At 42.7% G+C, this 23,300-nt stretch overlaps 1 protein-coding gene across 2 annotated transcripts in view; it reads right to left on the bottom strand.

Annotated features, from left to right (window-relative positions):
* The window catches only part of pvalb6 (parvalbumin 6), an 88,563-nt gene that overhangs the window by 10,951 nt on the left and 54,312 nt on the right, over positions 1 to 23,300 (bottom strand). Inside the window, exon 1 of one of the 2 annotated variants that reach the window (XM_033643785.2) lies at positions 12,904 to 13,043. The exons of the other annotated variant lie outside the window; for it this stretch is intronic. The gene's annotated coding sequence lies outside the window, so the exon portion shown is untranslated. Of the gene's footprint in view, positions 1 to 12,903; positions 13,044 to 23,300 lie in introns of those variants that run through there. 2 annotated transcript variants of the gene reach the window in all.

Genomic DNA, 23,300 nt, shown 5'->3' with positions numbered 1-23,300 from the left:
ATGCATGATAGTTGCTTCTTTTGGGCTCGTTTCCATAGCCCTGGTTGCTTGTTTCTCTCCCAAGATCTGGCAACACTGACAAGCCGGCGAGCAACAACAACAATGGTGGCATCCACAGGATCACGGGGAGCGCGGTATGTTTGGACCCAGGCCCTGGAGGCAGATCTGATTCAACACTGGGAAGAATATCCATGACTTTACCATATGTCGTCTCCAGGTTTGGTGACGTCACTGCGTTATCTGGGGCTCTGTCAGCGAGGGCTCGTGGAGAAATCTTGTGGTGTGCACACACAGGTCGTAACGCAGTTGGCGAGACTGCCGCTGACAGAAACACACGTCACCAGGTATGAACACTCAAAAGATTACGAAAGTCTCTGCGATGCAAAGTCAGGGTGAAAATTGTGTAATGTGAACTAGGCTTAACTCAACCAAGTAGCTGTCCGATAGTCACTCACTCTACAGCATGAAATGATATTTAAAGGAGCTATATGTAAGAAATCTAAAGCAAATAGTCGTAAAATCCTCCTAATATGTCACAGAGATGAAGGAATGATGTTCATATAACATACTGATCTCACCGACAACAATAGTACAGCCAGAATATTCACATTTTAAAAAAATTTTTACGGTCTGCAAATCATGTTTATGTTTTGAATTTGTGTTTTGGCCTGTTGCGCCACCCACCGCCGTCTACCAGTCACGCAGTCAGTAGAGTCTCAGCATCCGGGTTGCCAGTAGTTACGACTGAGCTACAATGGCTGACGGTGCGACTAAACCCAAACAACCTTGTTATGATTCCCAAAAACGCCAAGACAAAACTCGAGGCAAAGCGAGGCTCTATATAGGAGATGCTTGTGAACGGTGGAGACGGTTGAAAGTGGAGAAGAATTTGAAATCGGATGTCGAAGTGGTTACTCTTCTCCTCGACAGGTAAGCTTTAGCCAAAGTTGGCTAACTAGCATCATAGCTAGACGGGGATGGACATTTCGAATACTTTCAACTGTTATTCATTTTCAATCATACATTGTAACCCATGTGCAGGTGGGTCATCGACCCGACTGATTTTTTTTGCAGCACAGCAAGCAGCATTAGCAGTCTCCCGGTACATAGCATTAGCAGCCGGCTCCTCCTCAGCTGTATCCTGGCAGCAGAGAAGCCGGACTTGCTCGAACGGTCCGCTGGAAAACCAAAGATCAAGGATGTGGCGACGCGGCCCTGCCACGGCAGCCGCCCGTAGGCAAACAAATCACCCCCAGTTCCCACCAGATGCGTGTTGGTTGCACCTGCGCTCCAGCACGGTAGCGGAGCCGATAGGATTCAATTCGAGTCAATGTGTGTGTTTCCACCAGCTGCGGCTGTACTGCGTTCCGGCTCCATCTCAGCTGCGGCGCTCTGGAGCCCTCCGCAACAGATATGCAGGACTACTATTTTTGCCGGACGCTGGAGCACAACGCAGCAATTCAGCACAGAGCAGCAACCTCGAATCTGTAGGGGAGGGGGGGCGGACACGACTCGCGGCAGTATTTTGAATTTGAGTGCAGTAACTGTTTTGGCCACATTCTTACATACAGCGCCTTTAAAAATAAAAAGTCTGTGCCAGAAATTCACTGCACTTAAAAATAAAGTGTGTCTTTTTATAAACTTGACATCTTTGCAAGTCACCTATGGTCCATTCAGAATGGACCCGTGACCCACCGATTGGGAACCACTGCTTTAAACAACCTTTTGTGTGACGTTGTTCAAGGAATTTGCATATCCACCACCAGGAAGGATCCTAACTCACTTCCTATTGGCTATTGGCTCGCAGTTTGTAACATATTACTTGCCATCACCACGTAATACGATGTTGAGCGGTCGTGGTCATGTCACATATTTCTTTGAGACCAGGCTGATTATGAGGATACCAGACAGAAAAATAGACTGGAAGTACAAAAAGCAGGGGTTTCCCGTCATTAGTGATGTCCTTTTAAATGCCTATCTGTCCTGAGAGTTGAGTGAGTGATGGCCCTTTAAAAAAAAAAACCTGTCTAAAAAAGGCTTTTTGTGTGGACTGTCCCCCTGAGATATTTTAGTGTGGAACAAAGTGGTGCTCTGATTAACATCCCCCACATGGCTAAAAACCTGCACTTGTGAGATGTGGCTCGGCTTTTCAAGGCTACTGGGATCCTGTGGAAGAGAATTTACTGTAAACAAGTGAGCTTAATTTACTGTAGTTTATCTGCAGTGGGCCCCTGAGCTCTTGGACACAAATACACACAAGATACACACTAACATCTGTCTGTTAGTGAGGGCAGCCTACTGTACCTCACTGTGTATTTATGAAACGTCTTTAACCTTTAATCTCTGATGTTGATGCAAAGCAGTGAGGACTGAAATGTCTCATTGAAAGGTCACAGTAATGACAGGGTATCACCATCATCCTTGTGCCATCATCATCACTGTGTTCCCTGTGTGCAGCACATAATGCTGAGCTGGCCCGTATCGCGGCTCCGTCCTTCTCAGTGGAAATACAGTCTGAGGTGCCTGTACATTTCTATCCATTACAGATTGCTCATGCAGAAGTGTTTTGCTGCATCACGCCTCAAGCTGTGTAACTATTCTAATATCATCTGCTTCATAGTCTGAGACACTGTGCTTTTATTTGGCTGCTTTTGAAGCTCATAACCACAAAAAACAGCATGTAATTCATGTGGGTTTCATTTAAAATGAGCATGAAATATTTATCACAGTGTGGGGAAATAATCTGTTAATGACCAGAGAGGGCTCCCATTATGAAAATGATCATATTTGTTGGCTGTAAACTCAATTAAAAGAAATGAAGGCATAACTTAGGAGATGGTAAATACATCCATGGTTATAAAACATTGAAATGAATCCTGGTTAGATCTGTAAGTGCTGAAATAAAGCACAAACAGATAAATGTTGTTCACTGCTATTAGAGGGAGTTCATGGATTTCTCTCGTTGGTGTCACACTCAGCTTCGGTGATGTATGAGCTTCTTTTGTGGTTGGGTGTTATCTAGTTCAGTAACATGCTGCTGCACACACAGATCAATATTCAACACTGCTTAACTTGTGTGGCCACACATCCAATCTTTTATCATTATAAAAGCACAACCTCCTTCTCTGACCTTTACCACAAAGGTGGCCGCGGGGGAAAAGAAACAATTCAGCGTGAAATGAGGAGGATAAGATTGATTTACCCAGATATCTCAGTCAGTGTGCCACCAGCGGAACTGTATAAAGCACGCCGCATTGATTTATTTAAGGGAAAGTATATAAAGACCAATTGTGGATGTGCTCAACTGCGGTCTGTCTCTGCAGATTCTTGATCGCAGTCGGTTATCTGAAATGCTTTGCTGTTTCTCCGTCAACTGGCTCGGCCTGCACTGCAGGGCTGACGGCTTTTCAATTTAGTTCGGAGCGAGATTCGGTATCGGAGAAGGCGGTTCATTTTATGAGTAGGCCTTCTGTGACATTCCCCTACGCAGGGGTCATCTCTCATCAACCTCCAGGAATTTCTTAAAGAAAGTTAAACCACTAAATTAGTGATTTCAAACAATTTACAGATAAAAAACCAAGTCAATAATCAGTGTCAAGGATCAGTGGTGCAGTGGTAGTTGATGAGGTGGATGCACTATGAGGTAGATGGGTAGGTTACCAAAGGGGAAGTGGTTATACTCGCCTATACTCTAAAATGGCTTTTTGGCTGATAGCTGGATGTACTGTCAATGGCAAAAGGAAGGTATACCCTCTACTAGTTGATCAGCGTACTTGCCAACCTCCAGACATCATAGCCGAAATTACTAAAAAGAATAAGGAAACATTATGAGCCTACAAAATCAATATCTCTTTCATTGGTGATATGTTAGTCCCAGTATTGTGTGGAGTAAAGTCTTCCAGTCTTGGTGCTGGTTTCTTATTCAGATATTTATTAGAGTTCAGTGCTTCAAGCCTCAAGCCCCATCTGGAGAAGATGGGCCCCTAATATCCTGCTAGCCATTGCACAGGCATTGGAAATAAAGACCTCCGTGCCACATCAGTTTCCGACTGGATATCAGGAACTGTACTATCCTTTGATTCAGTAAAACTTGGCGAAATCAACCAGGTGACTCTTTCTCTATTTTCCAATCTGACAGAGCAGAGAACTCTCATGATAGGAGGAGGAGGAGGAGGAGGAGGAGGAGGAGGAATGTGAGATGCTGTTCAGTTCCTGCTGCTGTCTGATTCACTGCTATACACTGTTCAGAGGCGGCTCCATGCAGTCATCTCGTTGGGGTCAGGTTGGATTACCAGAACCATCAGGAAACATCGACAATCATAGAGCAACAGCCAACGATGCGAGATGATGCAACATTAAAGGAGCTGATGGAATCGTATTTCACTGGGGTTCTACCTTGTATAATTTGTTACAAATGATTGATTGAATGATTGAAGTCTCAATCCAAAAACAACATTCAGGACTCTTCTAGAGGTTGCAAATTTGTGTTTTTACATTTGGAGCTGACATTTTTTAGGGGTCGTGTATGCACTTTATATGAGGTACGGAAAAAGGGGTAGAAGCTAACAATGAATGTGTTTACATGGATATGAATAACCCGCTTTTGATTGGGTTTTTGGAGTATCCTGTTGATTTGTTGACCATAACCTGTTTTCAGAAACTGTGATAAGTCCTTATCCTGTTTATGAGAAATCTTAAATGCAACCTGGTGTACTCTAGAAGAAATCGGTACACTGTTGCAGTGTTACACCTTATCCTGGTTATTGAGTGCTGTTGACCATCTGTGCAGGTGTGGCCGCAGCAAAGTGACGTAACAGAATACAAACAACACTCAACAAGGATTTTGCAGGCTGGTTTTTTTTTTTTTTTTTGATTTCATGGCAGATTTTCCGTAAAAAATTGCGTAGACGGCAAAGGGGTTCTGAGCGAATCAATATGCTGCACACAGCTTTGAGATTTTACCCGTTTCAAATACTTAAATTTGCTGTAAAGTTGCAAGGTTGCACAGAATGCACAAGGATTGACTGAATTTGCAATAACTGTCGCGATCACGTCATCACAACATCCCTGGAGAGACTGGCAAAATAGTCTTATGGTAATGAAAGAAGCTGTGTATCTTCATCAGCTGCTTCCCTTTCCTATATAGTGTCAGTGAAAGTGACGAGCTGACTGCAGCGTGCAGGATGGTGTTATGAGAGTAATATAGCTCCTGTTAGGAACATTAGCTCAGTATGGAGTGTGTGTGTGTGAGTGTGGTTGAGAGAGGGAGGGAGATGATGGTCAGCGCTGTTGGCATTCGGAGCAGAGAAGAAATGAACAGTTTCAGCACCTGCACAAATGTTATGCAGCCATCAATAATCAGGGTACCAGTATTTATCATGAGTTTTGGGCAGTGATCAAAAGAACGAGATCACAGATACAAGTGGCTGAAGTGAGTCTTCTCTGTGGCGGGGATCAGCCTTAGAGATAGGGAGAGGAGCTCAGACATCTGAAGTTGAAGCCCAGAGATGAGCACATCAGAAGGGGCAAGTTGAGGTGGCTCAGACACTGATCAGGATCCTCCTGAGCACCTCCTGTTGGAGGTTTTCAGTGGACGTCCAACTGGTAGGAGGCTGAGAACATGCTGGAGGGATTATATATCTCATCTGGCCTGGGTAAGCCTCGGGATCCCCCAGGAGGAGCAGGGGAGAGGGACGTGTGGGGCCGGCTGCCCCTGCGATCTGGCCCCGGATGAGCGGATGAAACTGGATGGATAGTATTTATCATGCAGACAGGGAATATGACTAAACCAATTTCTCTGCGCTAATGTAAACACCATGCCCCAGATATCATCATGACCTGGAATAGCCTCATAAACAGGCTATTCATGTCCATGTAAATGCACTCGACTTGTTGTCATCTCTCCTTCGTGAGGTCGGCCTTTGAATAATACAGTATGTGACACTGACTGGGGTTTCCTTTGTGGGAAGTCCCATCATCCCAATGGTGTGGGAAACCTAAGCACAGTGCCGTGCTGCCAGCTCCCCAGTTTACTGTAACAGCTGCATGAACGTGTGAATATGTGCGTGTTTACGTGTGTTGCCGAGGGTGCCAAGCAGGCTGGGGCGAAGAGGTGGACGGCTTAAAGGAGAATGTACTCGCATTTCAAGACACCCGAGCCCCTAATGTTCACTTGACAGTTGTCTGTGTGTGTTTGTGTTTGTGGGGGAGTCTGTAAAAGGCAGAGACAAGTGGAAAAAGGAGAAGGGGAATCGTGCTGCAGAGAAATATGCCTCTTCAGTATCATTGCACGGAGAGTGTGAACTGGAAGTGAACTCTTGTCCTCTGCAGGAAAAGGCTTTGAAGGTGCCGTGTCCCCCCCCCCCCCGTATGCGGCTGTGTCAGTGTGCTGCAATGAGGCATTTAACAATGAGCATTGTGTTGTTGAATCATTGTTTTTATGTGACTCATACACCCCCAGAGCTTTATGCTGTTTTAAGTTTAAACTGAGGTCAACCAATATTGGGATTTCTTTTGTAATGAATGGCTGAATAAAAACGGCTGCTCCTCTCTTTGTGCCTCTGGGTACTTAAAAAAAACCCTTGATAAATAGATATGTGGAGATATAATAGGATTCGGGTTATTGTAATATTAGTGGTCTCCATGGGCAGTAGGCATCCATCCCTGGTAGAGTTAAAGAGATACTTCAGATCTTGTCTTACATACAGTAGATGTCAGGTGGCTCCTAGTTTGGAGACGCAGGCAGGAGTCCAACATGGAAGCTAAGCAATGTCCTGCTGTGAAGGGGCCAGCAACAAAAGATATGTCAGCCACCTAAAAACTCTATACCAGTTTAAGTGTACACTATATTTAGAACATTTTGACTGCCATACTTTACTGAGAAAAACAGTGATTTAACATTGCTGAACACAGCAGCTGCTCGTCTACTGCTGCCTTGATCAGTTATTTTGTTTGTGTTATTGTGAGACTTTGAATCTGAACTAACCCGTTTGAAAGTCAAACTCACCAACTGATCAAGGCAGCTTGCATCTCCAAAAAATATACTGTTTTTGGCAATGAAGTCTGGTGGCCTTGACAAAAGCATACACGGGGAATTGAAGTCGTTAACGGCGTCCCCAGTGGAACAGGCTGTCTGATTGAAAGGTAAAGCTGTGAGAAGCTCTCAATATATCGTACACTTACACTGATACAGATTTTTTTGGGTGGCCCCAAACTGGGCTGATGTAATACAGTGACTATGAATAATTACCCCCTACAACCGTAATTCAGATATCCAAACTGTCCCTTTAACAGAAAAGATCCAAACAACAAAACTCGTTCTACAGGGTAGGACAGATCTTAACGAATGGTCAAATGAAAAAATACGAAATAAGAATTGTTGCATTTTTGTTACCTTGGTTAGTCTGCCATATTTCTACAGTTGCCCAGAATGGACAAACCAAGGCTCCATGTCATTGGTCCGACGTCCCGTTGTTCCGATATGTGATTATACTAGGCTATACTGTATTTGTGTACCATAGAGGATCAGCAACGCAACAAAAGTAGGCTACTGGTCGAGATACAAGTGTCATAGAGAGGAAAGAGTGAAACACCATAACCTCCTGTTATTAACTCTGGGGTCGGGGTTGTGTGGGGAGCTCTCCGCGGTGCTGAACGGCTCCCGGCGGGCGTATTTCTGCCTTGATGGTGCGCCACGACTGGCTCTGGGTCAGCTGGGAAAGGCTTGAGGCGAAGCAGGCTCACGGCTTATGTGTTTGCCACTTTCTTTTTCATTTTAACCCACACCATGATCTTTTCCTGACCCTAACCAAGTGGTTTTTGTGCTTAAACCTAACCAGACCTTAACCACAGGGCATCATGATGATTTCGGAACAACGGGACTTCAGAACAATGGGTTTAATATGGTCGGAATAATGGGATGTCGGACCAGTAGGTTGTCGGAATAATGGGCAGACCCCCAAACCAAACACTGGCTCTGGATAGGGCCATTTGTGTTTTGTGTCAGCCACCTTAGCTAGCTGCCCCTCCATGACGAGCCAAACAGCATTGAAAGAATACTGATTTTTAATGTGAAACTGCTTTATTCAGTGTTCTTGCTGGATTAAATCACCAGATCTGATTGTTCTGGAGAGGAGGAGACCTCTGCGGATAATTCGGCTCCTAGAAAAAACCTCCTGAACATTTGGATCTTAAATTATCAGAGAGAAAAGGAGAGCGCGCTTTAATAGGTGCTGTTGTTTCCATCTCTGACAAGCTGAACAATATTGGAGAAACGCTGATTTGTAACATGAAACTGCTTTATTCAGTGTTTTTACTAGTTTACATCACCTGGTCCGTTTGTTTTGAAGAGGAGGAGACCTCTGTGGATAATTCAGCTTCTACTAAACACCTTTCTGAACAATGGACACTGAGGGAATCCTAATTAGGAGCTTCAGCTGGTTGCAATTTACAGTCCTCACTGTGTGATGCCACTCAATTCTACACACTGTTCCTTTAAGTAAATTCACATCAAATTTTACATCTTTTTTGTCCATTTCCACACAGAGACCCAGCTTCCATTGCTGTGCTATAAACCTGACAAACATGAATGACTAACAGGCCGTTTTCTTGAAACAGTGATTTTCTTCCTCCATAAAAGCTTTTTATCTGAATTGCTACTGATCTGCGCAGTTGATCCTCAAATAAGCTCGATGGCTGAATGTTGCCGGAGCTACCTTTTCAGTGTGTATTACATTGTCTATTGATTTCATGGAGCTGCTGATAAAGAGGGAATGTACAATGGTGTTCATTGTCACAGCCGCAGCTGTGCCTCTGTCTCTCCCTTGTGTTTCTCTGTGTTCCGCACTCCTCTTGTCTTCCATGTCCCTGGTTTGTCTCTGTGTGTGTGTGCTGTGTCTGAATCCTGTCTTGTTGCTCACCTGGACCCAGCCTACCAACACACCTGGCTACAATCAGCTCATCAACCCACAGCTCAAGCACTCTCCCTTTCTTGGGTCATCCGTATGTTCACAAAGTCCTATGTTCCCCAGCTCTATATTCCCCTAATAAAACCCTGAAGACACACTTTTCATCCATCTTTCTAGTTATAAAAAAGTACACAGGTGTACATGTTCAATATACAGTATGTTTGAAGCACATAAGGATGCAATTCTCTATCTTGTTTGACAATTTGGGCTACACCTACATCCTCTCAAAGTTGTTCCATTGCCCCTCCTCTGTTTTAAGCATGTGGACCTCTTGATAGAAACTATAAACTAAGACTGCGTGAGAGTTGTAATTCAAATTACAAAATAACAAAGGGATATGGATGTTTCAAATGCAGTTTGAGTGGTAAAAATCTGCTCAGCCACTGTGGAGATATCAATGCTTAAAGTCAAGATAACGGTCTTGCCCCCAGAATGTGTTTCAGCTGTAGATGGATGATTTCAATATACTGACCCAGGGAGACGTAGGTTAAATATGTGACCTGGGGACAAAACATTGCTGAGAACATAAAACCCCTTGACAGGTTTCCTTAATGTGGCATAATAAGAGGATATTGAGTTGGAGAACATAGATAGGCTTTCGGCTTTCCTCCCACTCATCACCAGATCGTTGTTCCAGTCTCAGTTGAAGCCACGCTCAGGGCAAGCTCCTCTATCTTTGAGAGTAGAATTACTCTTGTTGTTATCAGTATTAATGCTTGTTTGTTCCCCGTGCCCAAGGATTCCTTCTTGCCTGCTTGCCATGCCGCTGCGCTGCCTTCCAGTCATCCCCAGTACTGTACTGTTACAGCACACCTGATAAACTTCACCCGCATCCTTGCGTCTGTGTTCTGCACTCACAAACCCAGCTGACATTCATTCAAAAGCAGAAACACAAATGTGCACCCATGAATGCACACACACACACCACACACACACACACACATGCACGCACGCACGCACACACTGGATTTGATAAAAGTAGTACAGAAGCCTGGGGATTGTCTGGCTGTTATCACCACTGTCCACTGGCTAATCCTCTGGCAGGTACAGGAAAGGATAGATTAACCACACAGTTACAGCTTGGCAGCAACAATAGCCCTGTCAGTGTGTGTGTGTGTGTGTGTGTGTGTGTGTGTGTATGTGTGTGACAGTGTGTGTTTGTTCATAGCTGCACAGTATTTATCTGCCTTGATTGACAGTGACAGTTCGTGAATTATAAATATTATTTAAACATGTTTTAAGTTTCTTTCCTGGCACCTCTCCTTCACATGATTATTTTAGTCACGCCATTGTAATTGACTCTGTAACTATATATGTTGGTATGACTGAAAACAAAACTCATGCTTGTCTCAAACCGGATACTTCTGTACTTACACTTACTATTTTGAGAGCATAAGTGCGTTAAACTTGAGTTGTATGGCAAAATCCAATGCGTTATGGGTACTTGGATAGTGCACTCTTGTGCATGTGGACACTTCTCAGACTCAGTGGTCAACATGTTGCTTACATCACACAAAGAGCAGAACCACAAAAGCATCTTAAACTTGTGATATGTCGGCCGACTTATGTGATAGTTGGTCGACATTTGTACAAATATTTATTTTTTACTATAGGCCTACCCCAAATGATAACATGAAGGCTAATGTTAGCTTGCTAGCTATATAACAGTGGCACATTTCATCATCGGGCACTGACGTTACATGTGTTGTCCAATAAGCTAAATATTCTAGGGGCGTAGTTACAGTCACGCTAGCAGCTTTGTGTTCTTAGGCACAGCAGTGCTTTGAGCTAAATGCTAACATCAGCTTGCTAACATGTACACGATGACAATGCTTAAACTCTGATGTTAACTCTTTCCCCGCCAATGACAAGATTTTCCGTCAGCTATGACCCAACGCTTTCCCACCATTGTCGAGATATTCCGTTAATCTGTGTTTTCACTGTTATAAGATAGGGGGTGCTGTTATAGGCTACATCTTGTGAAATGGAGCAGCACTGCTGTGTCCAAAAGCAAATGAAGAAGATCTGCTGGAAACCGGAAGAAGATGTTACACTTAAATGCTGGCCCTGACGGAAAAGTTTATGGTTGCACAAGCCATGTTGACGGACTCAGACTCCGACACTTCCTGTTTTAAACAACATTTTGAAAAAGCAAATGAGTTTGGCGGCTCTTCTACTGTGCTTGCTGAAGTATATACTGTGGAATCGTCAGCGCACGTAACCATGGTGGCAGAGTTCAACATCAACGGCAAGTCATTTGTGAAAATAGAAAAGTGGCCCAAGACAACTTCCTTGCGACACCCCACAACCCACAGCTCTCATTTCAGAGTAACTACCATTAAAATAAACTGAATATTTCCTGTTTGTTAGATAACTCTTAATCCATTTATTTGCAGAATCTTCAAATCTGTAACAGCTTAACTTATTCAATAAGAGGAAATGATCCAGTATGTCGAAGGCTGCACTAAAATCTAATAATACAGTACCAATTATTTTTTGCATATCTATATCTCTCAACCAGTCATCCGTCATCTGAGTTAGTGCTGTAGTTGTGGAGTGCCCCTTTTTATATGCATGTTGAAATACAGTGTTTAGATTATTATTACAAAAATACCCTTGGATTTATTCATACACGATTCTTTCCACGATTTTACTCAGAGCATACTTCAAACTTTTGGAGCTAGTGCTACAACAGCTGCTTTTTGGAAAAGTTGGTAACACTAGCAAAGTTATCGGCTATCAGTTCATTCTGAGGGGAACATGAATGTCTGTACCGAATATATCGGCAATTCATTCAATAGTCAACATTTAAGGAAAAATTAAAAAAAAGTCAACCTCTTGGTGATGCAAGAGGTAAAGTGGGGGATCCCTAAAGTCACTAGGGTCCATCATCTGGGGAACAGGAATGTCTATACAAATCTCATGGCAATCCACAGATAGATGGACAGACAGATAGATGGTTTGAGTGTATATGCCATGGTTACACACTCCCACTTCACAAACTGGAGGCACCACTAAGATTCACAATGTCACAAAGCCACAAACTAATGAGATGACTTTGCAAAACACATATGCGATGAAAGCAATCCTAAGCGTGCAGACTCGATTCACATTTGCATAAAATATTACCAAACAAATTAAAGATGTAAATTCCATTTAATCTGCCATTGAAAGCAACAGCGTTATGAGTGTTGAAAAGCACACATATTTCATTGTGACACACAAACAAAATATTATGCGTCCCCCCCCCGTCATTAATTAACTGAGACTGCATCCACTTAAGCGTGGTTCTGTTTATGAATATTTATAGTATTTAATGCGTCTGCAGATTGACTACATGTAAATGTTTCTATAAAATCTGTGATCAGCCATTGAATCAGAAGAAATTTATTCTGAGGATGAGTTTGATGCCTTTCACTGCATCAGCATTTTGACAAAGTTGCATTACCCTGGAGCAAGGGGTGGAGACTGGATTCAATCTCATTAGGTGTAATTAAAAATTTGACCTTGAAAGATATCACAAGCGAGCACTGCAACAAAATGGCCTCTTATTCTGGCAGCACACTGCTGCTATCAGAAAGCAATTACCTTGTTGATATACTGACTCTGTATCTATATCTGATCTCATTCTATAAAGCAGTTTGTAAAAGAAGGTAAATTGCATTTCTTCACACGTTTCTCTATCTATCACTTCTCTTATTAGTCTCATCCATCACTGCATCTGATTGCAAAATATAATCAAGTAGCGTAGAAGTACTGTGATGTTGATATCAGCCATTCATTCATTATGTCCACATATGTGCCTTGTAATAAACTGGATTTCTTAAGATCTCTCATCTGAAGACTTGTGATCTGCTGCCACATCTTTCATCTGTCTCTCTTTCTTCCTGTCAAAACTTTACACCTCTATATATTATCTCGTATAAATCTATCTTACCTGATTACAGGCTGACGGGTGTTGAGATGGGAGAAGGGCCAGATAGGTGCAGGAGGGACGTCCGGTAAAAGATCTGAGGCTCTGCTCTTTCTGTTTTATACATGTCCTCCTCAACTATTTTGGGATGAAAAATGGGCACCCAGTTCAGCTTGGGGTCAGTGATATAGACTGCTAAGGCCGGCCCGTATCGCTTTCCTGACTGCACTCATGCTAATCAAACATGACTATTAATAATCATCAATCTCCACCTCTCTCACCGGCCAGACTTCTTTTCTTATGCTCACCCTTTCTCACCCCTCCCTTTCTCTCACACTCGCTCCGTCCTCCTCCCAGCCATTTGATTTCTCCACCTCATTTTCTCCCACCTCCCACCCGAGGGACACTCGCTCTGTCCTCTGGTCCCCTCTCTGATCCGATCTCTCCCCTCCCCTTTTATTTTTTGCCTCTCTCTGTCTCTCTCTGCTCTTAAACTTTTAATTTTCACTTTTAATTCTCATCTGCTATTTCTCCCCTTTAAGGCATTCAGCATCATCAGTGACAAATGATAAAACCCAGACCTCCTCTATCTTTGTCACTTGTGTTTTTCTCTTTTTAACTAATCTAAAATATTGGAAGATGCTAAACAAAGCCTCTTTTCACTAATTATTGCAATCAAGAACATGTTGCATGAGTGCAATTGTCTATTTAGTAAGCCTAATTATTATTTATAATCATTTGCTGATATCTCAAAGTCTTTCCGATTCAATACAGGCGCCTGCAATCGACGTGTATCAGTAGGCGAATTTTCCTCAGTGTCTTTCTCTTGGCTGCCTGCCATTGCCTGTTTGGCTCGAGGCCACTAGCACTGTTTGAATGATTAGGAAGAAGGTGTGCTTGGACGTAAATTTTAAAATAAAGGTGCATTTGAAAGATGACGGTATGTAATGCTGTTTCCACTTGCATCGATAATACTGGATCATTGATCATAGAACTGATAAAAATCTAAAGTGTCGTCACACCCCAAATATATATATGTGCAGTTATACAGTAGGCTGTATAGTTTATAGTGAAAACAGGCATTCTTTAATTTTTTTCTGTCACTACCCAGTACTCTCAACGCTGCAACGTGTCGTACTGTTGTGTTCCTGGCTGTACCTCATTTAAAACCTCTTGCACTCCACCCCCATTTTGTATCGAAAATGCCTAAAATGACATACCCAAATTAAAATGACTGTAGCTTCTGAACCACTCTGACTACATGCATGCATGAGGTCTTGCCAGAAAGAAAACTCTCTGAAGTTTCTTGTGAAAGTGTCAGAAACACTCTAGGTGATACAGAGACAGAGTAATGGGCCTCTGAAGTCAGTAAAAAATTGAAGATTTTGCCTAAAATAAAATAAAAAATGTATTTCAGGATGAATAACTGTCTGTGGCTTCATCTGAGCAGGTAAATGACACTGTGGGGCTGTAGGCACACTATCAATGAACATTTGTTTCAAATTTAAAGAAGATTGCTCAAGTATGACCATTCTACAGTGTTTTTTCCATGAAAAGATCCAGCTCCAAATGACAAGTTGGTCACTCTGCTTCAAAACAGTACTATCAGTGATCAAACAACAGTCAGCCAGCTTCTAACATTGTACCGTATTGAAATCAGGTGTGATTATGATAGCTGATGTTGTTTATGACACAGAAACACCATAAAACATCATTGAATAAAGCCATATGAAACGTGAAAGTTATGATCCCACTTTCTAGACGGTATATCTCAGCCAAAAATAGTGGTAGGAGTGAGACTCTTACCTTTTATAAAACAGCTACATACCTGCTAACGGCTCCACATAAGATCGCGAGTAATCCTTTAACTTTTCCCATCAAAAAACGGCATGACATGACTTGTCACCACTCATCGCGATTTTGGACCTTGTGTGTTTAGGCTGCTCTGGTGCAAAATACATCATAAATAACAGAAAATTATTTTTGAAAAGTCGAGAGCTTCCTGGATCCGGCAATACCAAACATCACATGGTTTGATGACATAATGTGCCTGGGAGATACCATATAACAGAGGAGGGGGGGAGCAAGGACATCAGCATCCTGGCGGAGTTAGAGAGGTTAAACATCGGGAATCTGACAAACTGCTGTCCTTCCATCGTTTCCCGGTCGACCAGGCTTTAAGAAAACAACAGACTGTTAAAGTCCGCAGGGATGTCGGCCCACATTTCAAGGTAAAACAACATTTGATAGCCCAACAAGCTACCCCCGGCATTAGCTGCAAAAAGTAATGCATTACTGAGAAAAGTAACTTTTTAGTTACTCCTCAACTTAGGACTCCCGTCTTGGCTCGCCATCATGCCATGACCTTGACGCACGCGCACTAGTGTCATCTATACTCTTGAGAACGTCCTGGCTGTAGATGACTGAGTGGGGACGCTAGAGGGCGCTAGGTGCTTTTCTTTTTTGCAGTGTATTTTTTCCAAGCCACAAAGAAGACAACATTGTTTTGGGAAACTCAGCCCTGCAGCCTAAAACATTTCCTAACTGTGTTGGCCCGTAGCTACAGCGCCTAAGCGACAGTGGATTGAGTTTAACCAAGGGACTGTTAGACTACAACTTGACAAAACAATTGAATGAAATAGGAAACATGCAACCGTCTTCTACAGTGGAGTCACTAAACGCTAAACGTTTTACAACAACAGTACTTGGATACAAATATGAAAAATGAGCTAAAGATAACATTTGAAGAGCTACATGATGATGTCGAGTCTGTCGCCCACCACAGACATTATCTACAGAAGCGCTACCACTTAATGTAACCTTACAGCACTGTGGTGAGGCCAGCAGGTCGATAGTGACTTCAGAGGTGGTGAGAGACGTGTTTCATTAAGATGCTCTGGTAAGAATTGTTCATATACATCTGGCTTGACTATCTTTTACTGTTCAGGGCTAAAATGTTTTAGTGAGAGGGAACCTGCATGCTGCGCGCCATTTTAAAACCTGGCCAAAAATAACGGAGTAACGCCCCGTTTGGTAACGGTAACTGCGTTACTGAATTTAAAAACTAATGTGTTAGAGTATTAGTTACTGCCAAACCTAACGGCGTTACTGTAAGGCGTTACTGCCCAACACTGGGTACTACCCCTAGGAAAAGCGCTGGGTTTAAAAGCCAAGTTGACAATAGTTGTCAGACCATGGAATTACAACTTCCAGGTCAATCACATGATGCCATTGAGCCCAAAAAGACCTTTTCCCTTACATTGTACAAAAGACAACACTGGTATGACTTGTTCACTATCAAGTTTGGTCCATTTGGTCAGATAACATCTCAAAAGTCTAGAATTAAATCATTTTTATCACCATTCAAGTTAGTGGAGCGCTAAGGCAGAAGTTAGCTGCCTGGCTAGCAGGAGTTAGTCACTTGGCTGACAAAGCTTTGCCTGCTTTGTTGGCCCTATGCTGCAGAAGCAGAGCAGAAGATCTGGGTGATTTGACGCAAGAACTTTTTTGGCTTCAGACACCACTGACCAACTTTCATAGGAATGAACAGGGCCCGCCTCAGACACCGTATCTTGTTCTTATACATCAGTGGCTTACTACTGTTATAAGTAAGCTCGTTAGAAATTTTAGCCTTCAGTACTCTCAAAGTTTGCTTCCCTTTTTCCTATCTTCTCTCAGGGGTTGAATTAAACAAAAAGTTCATAGACTTTGGGTATAGGTATAATGTGAAATCAATAGCTAAACTAAGATGTGCAGAGAGCCAGAAAACCTCCATGATCCGCTATGCAGATCATGCTCTGCAGAGAAAGAATATGCAAGAGGCCCCGTTGCTCTTTATCGTTAACCTCAACAATAAAACACTCTGGCATAGTCAGGCTATATATCCCTCTGGGACAGTGCAGCACTCCCTGCCCAGGAATCCTCCCTGAGGCTCACTTATAGTTGCAAAGTGATTATAGATCACAGCAAGCATCAGCTGTTTCCACCAGTGGTTTCACTGAGGTGCCTCTCACGCGGACCTTTAGGAAGCGTTTGGTTTTGAGAAACAGATACAAGACTGTCTGTACACGAAAGCCATAAACAAGTTTTCTTGGGAGGGATGGATTCATGTGCTCTTGAGTTCTTGTTCGTGTTGTTAATGTTTGTGCGCCTTGGACTGCAGTGAATGGCGTGAGTGTGTAAGAGCCATTAAACAGGAACTGGTGTTCTCCGCTGTGTAGCAACTTTCAGCAACAGCTGGTACCTCGGTTACTGACAAGGTACTGTATTTATGAGACAGCTATCAATTTTATGATAAACGTTTTATTGATATTGGATGCTTTTTTTAGCCGGAATAATTTTGAAGGCAGCAGAGATTTATTGTCTTTGTAACTTAATCATGAAATGTTTTGTAGAAGCTCTTGCATGCCAGCGACTGTCCTCACCAGAAAAACGACAGGATGGGTCACTGGAGCAAATACTTAAGATGACTTATGATGATGTTTACTGACAAAATCAATGTTTGAATAATGATTGAATAATGATGCTTTTTTTAGGAGTCTCAACCACTGACTGTATAATAAAGATGGACGGCATGTAGGCTCCCCAAAACATCAAGATCACCCACTGGTGGCTGACTCCGGTATAGGTCATAAAGGTCATCGTCCATCTTTATGTCCAGTCATTGGTCTCAACTACAGTATCTCAAAAAATGTTAATGCAAGTTATTTTGGGAACAATCATATGGGTCATTTTGCTACACATTTATCATTAAGGTATGAGGACGGGCTGATCTGCGTAGCTCTATGAAATGTACATTTCATTCTCTCCTGTTCTCTGTCTCTTTCTGTCCTCTGCTCTGTATTCCCCTTGGCATAACTGCACAGGGACATCACTCCCAGTCCAATTCACAAACCTTCCCTTCAAAGTCCTAAATCTTTTTAACTATTCCGTGCCCTTTCTCTTTCATCTCTTATCTAAATTTGATGCAACCTTGTGACAAGTGTTCTCTCCCTCTTTCTACGCATTTGCTTGTACGGTCGTCTAAATTTATAAGGGCCACAGAGGGGGTTGCCTTGACGCCATGATGTCCCAGGGTGCTTCTTGCAGTTCTCTTTGGGCTGATGGGGGGCTCAGCAGGGGGATGGGAGGAAGGAGAGAATAGAAAGGAGGAGGTGATGGAGTAGTGACAAGCAGAGCCAGGAGGGGAGATAGAAGTGGATGATGAAAGAGGAGAAATTAAAAGAGGAATGCCAACAGAGCAAAAGAGAAAAGTAAAAAGGGAGGGATGAGGTCAGTGAAGTGGTAGAGGGCTAGAGGTTGACAATGTCTCTCACCGGGGAGTGTCGATGTTAGATGAGGCATGGACAGGGGTGGAGGGTAGGGAGGAGAAAGCAAAATGACTGAAAATAAGAAAAATAACTTTCCCACCATGGGTAAGGTCAAGCAAAGCCTGAATATGGTCCGACGAGGAAAACCGGAGACAAAATGGAAACCTGTCCTACTTTTTTTTCTTCTATTCTCTTATCAGTGACAATATGGCAAACTTAATAATCAAATTCCTTTAAACTTCCAGTCCCAGTTCTCCCACTGCTTCAGTTTTTGATTATTTCCGCATCACCATCATTAAAAAGAATTCTGGCTTGTGTAAATACATCTGGGACTCTTGCTCATAATGGTTTGTTTGAGCTAATTTCAAATGATGTGTGCGCTTACTGACTGCCTTATTAATGACGAAAATTAAAACATTCCTCACTGGTTCACAGTGTGCATTATTTGCCACTGGGGCCTTCTTAGCAGTCATGCAAGCCATTACCAGATCTATCGTTTATCACGCAAACAAGCACTGCTCATTCTGAATTCTCCTGAGGGTATCCCACTTCAAGTCTGTTAGTCAATGATAATAGAGTGTTTGTGTCACAGAACAAACATGTTGCTTAATTCAAAATTTAATGTGTTAAAATTCCATTAATTCATTCATTTTCATCCACTTATTCAGGGCTGGGTTGAGAGGGCAAGGAAATCCCTCTCCCCTGCAATGCTTTCTAGCTCTTCCTGGAATATCCTGAGGTGTTTCCAGGTCAGATGATTTATAAAATCCTTCCAGTGTGGTCTGGGTCTACCCCAGGGTCTCCTACCAGTTAGACGTGTTTCTGGAAAACCTCTGACAGGAGGCACCTTTGAGGCATCCTGATCAGGTGCCGAACTACCTCAACTGGTCCCTTTGGATGTGAAGGTGCAGTAGGGCTACTCCAAGCTTCCTCCGTATGTCTGAGCTCCTTACCCTGTCTCTATGGCTGAGCTCAGCTATTACGGAGGAAACTGATTTCAGCTGCTTGATCTCATTCCTCGATCTCATTCTTTTGGTTACTACCAAGAGCTAAAGACCGTAGCTGAGAACTGGGACATAGATGGACCAGTAAATCGACAGCTTGCCTTTTGGCCCAGCTTCCTCTTGACCGTGTTGGTCCAGTGCAATGCCTGCATCCCTGCAGAGTTAGCACCACATCACCTGTCCACCTCACAGTCTACTTTACCCTCACGCATGAACAAGACTTTGAGATACTTGAACTCCTTCCCTTGGGGCAGTAACTCTCTCCCAACCCAAAGGGGGCAATCCACGTTGGAATTAGTTTGCAAATTTAGATGCAATTTACATGTTTTCATTGCCCTCTTTTTACACACTATACAAACTTCTGGTCTAACGTTTTCCTGCACAGGTATTGAGTAACACATGGGATTACATTTACATTACATTCTATAACTAAGAACAAAAGGAAGTTATTCTCAGGATCACTAAGAGGATAAAACAAATTCCAGGGAGGAAAAGAAGAGAGAGCAAGTGATGCAAATAAGACGAGGCAAGAGACAGGCCAGATAGCGATGCCTTTGAACCTGAGTCCAGGTAAGCCAACATAATGCAGACACATTGGGAACCTCTTTGAGGGTAGTATCGAGGGACAGAGAGAGACACAGGACGTGTGTTTCCAGCCATCTGGTCTCTGCACATTTTGATTTTGTTCTCTAAAAATACTATGCATGGATGTGCCAGAAATGTGAGAAAACACCTAAATATCACAAATTGTTACATTTGGCTGAAGGGTATCCATCCTCTCTGCTTTTTTGTGTTCTCTCCCATTCACCTTCTCCTGGACTACTCACACTTCTTGTCTTGCTCAGTTTATCTGCTGTTTTTGACACTGTCCAGCACTACTTCCTCTCTGATCTTCTTGTAGACATTGTCATGGTTCCTTTACAATCCAAGCCTCTTTCTTTTACACTGTCTGTTCAAGGCATGTTGCGCCATTAGTATTAAAGGTAGGTACACAGAAAGGGAACACATTCATCCTGCCTTCAACCCAGCAGCGGAGATAGTAACAGAAACAAAAAAATAGCTGTGTACAAACTGAACAGGCACGACCATCACTTTTGCTTTCGGAACACTGGCATGCTATCTAAAATAACAAATAGTTGGGGCAGCTTTGGCTCAGAGTGTAGAGAAAGTCACCCACTGATCAGAAGATCAACTCTTCCAGTCTGCATTGTGAAGTATCTCTGGGCAAGATACTGGACCCCAAATTGCTCCAAATGGCTGTGCCATTGGTGTGTGAATGCTTGTGAATCTTTAACTGGGTAGCACTTGGTACCTTGTATGGTAGCCTTGGCCACAAGTGTATGCATGTGTGTGTGAATGGGTGAATATGACAGGTAATGTAAAAGCACTTTGAGTGGTCGGAAGACTAGAAATGGGCTCTATAAGTGAAAGTCCATTTACTGTTTAAAATCACACAGTTGTGATTATAATAAGATAGAACCTAACAAGAACTTAATAGTTAAAACTACATACTTTTCAAACTAACAACAGCAGAGCTCTCCTGGTTGGCCTCCATCTCTGGTAAGCTTGGCAAACTGCATTTTGTTTTGTCTTCAGGGTAACACGTGATAGAGGGTCAAAGTTCACGGTGCAATGTAATGAAAAGGTAGTGAGTCCAGATTGTGTGCATACTGCATGCAATGGTATGTAGTTTTTAAGGGCAGCTGCAGTGCCTATTAATGCTGCATTCCAGGCAAGTTTCTGAGCCCGTAAGTCACCACCTCAAGTCATGACTCACGATTTCATAGCGTTCCAGGCAAGTCACGCCAAACTCTCAAAGCAACATGGCAGACCGTGCGGGGTTTATGTTTGTTTATGATCACTTCTGTCACCAAAGGTGCTGGTTCTTTCCTCATTTGAGCGAAACGGAGGAGGAGAAACGGCGCATAAGGTCACAGATGCTATTATACTTTTTATTTTACGTTATCTGTGTGTTTGGAAACGTATTTTGTATTGATTTATTCTTGCACTGGAAACCAGCTGTTAGAGCAGCTGCCAATAATGCGTTAACATTAGGGTTATTTTATGTCTATTTCTCACCGTGTATCACCTGCATCAACACCGCATCCATGGGGCTGCCATTGTTGTTTAGAGGAGTAAGGTAGTTGGTTTAGAGGGCTGTGTGACGTCAGAAAGCCTAACTGGGAGTACATCGATCTGGTACCAGTTCACGGGTGGTAAGTTACGGGTTTGACTGCCGTTCTAGTGCACTTTCACGGGTAGAAGGTTGTAAAAACACGAGTTACAGGTTGCCTGGAATGCGCCTTAAAAGTATGAAGAAAAGGTATATGATTCGGAACGCACCCCCCAGAAATGACCTTTCATGATGTTGTCATCTGTTTAATGTCTTCTTTGTAGATGACATTCTTCTATTTATGACAAAGCCACTGCACTGCCATGCAGATGATACTCAACTCTACTTCTCCTTTTCAAGGTTAAAACATGTGTCTGAGTATGCCTGACTGAAATATCTATCTGTCATTTATGACCTCCTTCTTCCTTTGGAAATCCTGCCCAAAGCAAAACTGTTTGGATTATTCTTAACAACCACCTTACTGCATCATAAGAAAGAAGGTCTATTATGCTATGGAATAGATTGTAGCGTCAGTGCATGATTAATATTGGATGACACCTACTATATACTTCTCTTATCTATAACCACAAGGTCAGCCTTTTCTAAGCTCAACAGTTTCCTTTCATTCTTTAGAAAAAGGTTCTGTCAGTTTGATACACACACATTGTTGGCAGCTTGACTGCAATTTACAACACTGATATCAACTTGTACTCCACATGCCACTGCGCTGATTCAACTCTACATTTGCTCCTCACCTTGTGCATGGCTACTATAGAAAAATCACTGAGGTATTTGTTATTCTTTTATTAATCAGCCGATGTTCTTATCCAGTCACTGGATAGGAACATCTGCTAAATGCCGTAACAGCATATGATGGTAACTGAGGTTGCAGGTCTTTGACATTACTTGTCCTCAGCAATGTGCAGGCTGTCTTCACGCAGCAGGAAGGCTTTCTCTTAGCATCTGATCATATTATGCATTTAAAGCAAAGTTCCGCCATCAGCATCTTTCTTTGACAAGGTTTTTCATTCAGAGAAAACCAGTCTGCTTGATTCATTTAGTTCGGAGCAGCGTAAAGTGCTGAAGTTTGTGCAAAGTGACAGACATGATAGACGCGGACATGATAGAGGGAGAAAGACATAACAAAGAATGAGACTGCATGGAACAAATGCTGATAGAGACTAACTTCAGTGCAAGTACATCTCACCGGGACAATACTAAAGTACTTCTGAAGAAAAAAAAAACTATTTAAAGCATGCTCTAAGATTATGTTGTGATGTTTGTACATAAATAATATCATGGGGCATTTAGGGATATTTCACTATGCCAATACTGTAAGGAAATAAAACATGTTACAATATACCATCAACAAGTCGACAATATGAGTTGTGTCAGCCATTGCAAGAACCATAAAATCCATAAAAACAACTGAGGGTAATCAAAAAAACATGTAAATTTGTGAAATGTCAATACGCAAAGGCACTCTCTTTCAAAATGTATCATGACACACACTCACAGGTGTCTGAGAGAGAGGGAGAGAGACACAGAGAGACTGTTCTATGGCATCATCCCCGTCCTCTACAAGCACTATTACATTACTCTGTCTCAGCAGTTATTTTTCCATCTGTCTCTCTCTCGCACTGAAAAGGTGCAGAGTGAAAGAGTGGACTAAGAATGGCGAGGGAAACATGAAAGGTGGAGATGAATGAAAGAATAAAGAGGCAGAGAATGGGAGAAGAATGGAAAATATGACATGTTGAGCAGAGGGGTGGGACGATAGACAGACAGACAGATAGATAGACAGACAGATAGATAGATAGATAGATAGATAGATAGATAGATAGGGGGTGAGGGGGACATGATACTTGACAGCAAAAATGAGAATGAGACAGGAGAGGAGAGGAATGATTCGCCTCTTAATAAGAAATCCAATCCAATCTCGTCTGCTGTCTGTTTCTGTGTAAGTGTGTCCAATGTCTGTATGTTTGCCCGACA

Source organism: Epinephelus lanceolatus, chromosome 18, assembly GCF_041903045.1.
Source record: "Epinephelus lanceolatus isolate andai-2023 chromosome 18, ASM4190304v1, whole genome shotgun sequence".
Taxonomy (NCBI): domain Eukaryota; kingdom Metazoa; phylum Chordata; class Actinopteri; order Perciformes; family Serranidae; genus Epinephelus; species Epinephelus lanceolatus.
The sequence above is the reverse complement of the archived record's forward strand: the minus strand, read 5'-3'. Positions and strand labels throughout refer to the sequence as shown.